The sequence below is a fragment of the Vanacampus margaritifer genome, chromosome 7, assembly GCF_051991255.1.
Source record: "Vanacampus margaritifer isolate UIUO_Vmar chromosome 7, RoL_Vmar_1.0, whole genome shotgun sequence".
Lineage (NCBI taxonomy): Eukaryota > Metazoa > Chordata > Actinopteri > Syngnathiformes > Syngnathidae > Vanacampus > Vanacampus margaritifer.
The window spans coordinates 26,652,649-26,655,148 of record NC_135438.1 but is presented as its reverse complement, the minus strand read 5'-3'; the positions used below and the strand labels follow the sequence as shown (position 1 = coordinate 26,655,148).

The following is a 2,500-nucleotide window of genomic DNA, read 5'->3' as shown; positions in this document are numbered from 1 at the left end:
TGACGCCCACCCGATCTTGTCAAAAGAGAGTCATCGCTGCCCTCTAGGGGCCAAAAATAGTCATTAGGCATAACAGACAGACTGGAAACTTTCACCAGACATGCGGAAGGGTTTCCTCTACCCGTTTCAAAAAAAAAAAAAAAATCATTGGATGACGTCTTTTGACGTCATTGGCAGTGATCCGTAGGTTTTTACTTGACGTCTTTAAACGTCAGTGGCAGTGAAAGAGTTAAGATAGTTCTTTTCTGTTCTTAGTGACAGCTCCTCTTTTTCATCCGCCACTGTGTTTGAAAATGCTGCTTATGACGATGGCTTAAACCAACCATCTCCCTTTAAAACAAAAGATGACATTTTTCTTGAAGTCAGTCTGTTTCTGTGTATTGGTTTGAGTTACACAATTGAAGTACCATATTGAGACACAATATACAATTTGTCTTAGTCTTAATGCTCAATTCGGATTTTGGTATAGGGCTGTCCCAAATGATTATTTTACTCCCGATTAATCTATCAACTATCTTAACGATTAGTCTAACAATTAATTTTCCATTAATCTAGTGATTATTTTTGGGTTGATGCAGTGAGCTCTAGGTTTGGGTAGGCAAGCAGTCACAAATTGAGACGCACACACCAATTATAAATTTGTGTGTTGGCAGGTGAGTGTACATTGTGTCCATATTTTTGTTTCCAAAAAATTAAGACACTCAGCCCGACCTCAAGATACTTGATACTCAGATACAAAATGCCATACATTCAAACTATTTTACCATATGCCTCCTCCTCCTGTATGGGTAGAACCCCCACCCCAAAACATTATTTTTTCCAAGTCTGACATTACCCCCCCCCCCCCCCCCCCCAAAAAAAATAAACGGACAAATTCAAACCCGCCTGCACACACGGGAAAAATTTAATAAAGTGGATATCTCCCACAGCCGAATTCCTCACAAAATCAAGCTAACAATAGCAATGCCAAACATCATGAAACATCCACAAAGTCCTTTTGTATCATTCTTTGTGAAAAGTACGAATAATTCTCTGTCCCTTACTTTGCTGAAGATCCGGTGGCTAAGGCGTTGGCCTCTCATCCTTCAAAAGTTGACGTTTTTCCTCAAAAGAAAGGCGTGAAAAAGAAAAATCAGTGCACTATTAACACTGTGTATGGTGGAGATATGCTGCAGACCTTGACTCAGGACGTAGTGAATATGTGGGGAGAATACTTCAAAGACCTCAATTCCACCGACACACCTCCTTTGCGGACGGAGAATCTGGGGATGCTGAGGTGGGCTCTCCTATCTCTGGGGTCGAAGTCAATGAGGTGGTTGGAAAGCTCCTCAGTTGCAAGGCCCTGGAGGTGGATGAGATCCACCTGGAGTTCCAAAAGGCTCTGGATGTTGTGGGGCTGTCGTGATAGACACGCCTCTACAACATCGCATGGACATCGGGGACAGTGCCTCTGGATTGCCAGACTAGGGTGGTGGTCCCCCTTTTTAAGAAGGGGGACCGGAGGGTGTGTTCCAACTATAGAGGGATCACACTCCTCAGCCTCTCTGGTAAGGTCTATTCAGGGGTGCTAGAGAAGAGGGTCAGTCGGTAAGTCAAATCTCAGATTCAGGAGGAGCAGTGTGGTTTTCGTCCCGGCCGTGGAACAGTGGTACATCTTTGCAAACTGCTTGGGAGTTCACCCAACTAGTCTACATGTGTTTTGCGGACTTTGAGAAGACGTTCAACCGTGTCCTGTGGGGGGTGCTTTGAGAGTACGGCGTACCGAGCCCCCTGATACGGGCTGTTCAGTGTTCAGTCCCTGTACGACCAGTGTCAGAGTTTGGTCCGCATTGCTGGCAGTAAGTGTGGATGTGAGCCCGACTATATCAAGATTTTCTCAACCTCACACACCAGCTCAGGGTCTTTCTTGCCCATAGAGGTGACATTCCTTGAGCTTTTCGGCATTGGTTTCTTCTTAGTGATGCACAGAATATTCGGCCACCAAAAATTTTCAGCCAAAAGAAAATTAAAGCCAAAAGAATATGGCCGAAATAGGATGTTGTGGTGACTTAAGCAAAAAAACGCTGCAAGCAAGCGTCTGTTTGAATTAAACAGCGAACGCGGGGGTGTCTGCCTGCCACGCTTCTCGCTGGCTTTTCACTGTGTGAGTTTGCAACTTTGCAAAACCGAGGTCGTTGCGCACATCGGAGGAGAGATGCGTCGCTTTTTAAGAGGGTCGAAAAAAAGACAGAACTGCTGTGTACTGCAGTACAGGTGAGCCACTCTTTCCCCTGCAGTGCCTTTACTTAATAAGAGCCCCTCGAGCACTTCCACTTTTTCACTTGCATTCTGGTGGCCGTGCTAAACACTTGAGCTAATGTTAGCACTATTGCTATCAACAGTTTTAAACACGGAAACACTTACCGGTATCTTCAGGTGGCTACAGACCTGTACAGGACGCTTGACAGTTTGTTTCCAAAGCCGATTGGCTGGTGCAAACAAATGTATTTATTTATTTTTA

The 2,500-nt window shown here is 44.8% G+C and overlaps 1 protein-coding gene across 3 annotated transcripts in view; it reads left to right on the top strand.

Moving 5' to 3' along the window:
• The window catches only part of naf1 (nuclear assembly factor 1 homolog (S. cerevisiae)), a 21,682-nt gene that overhangs the window by 6,563 nt on the left and 12,619 nt on the right, over window positions 1–2,500 (top strand). The gene's annotated exons all lie outside the window — the stretch shown is intronic.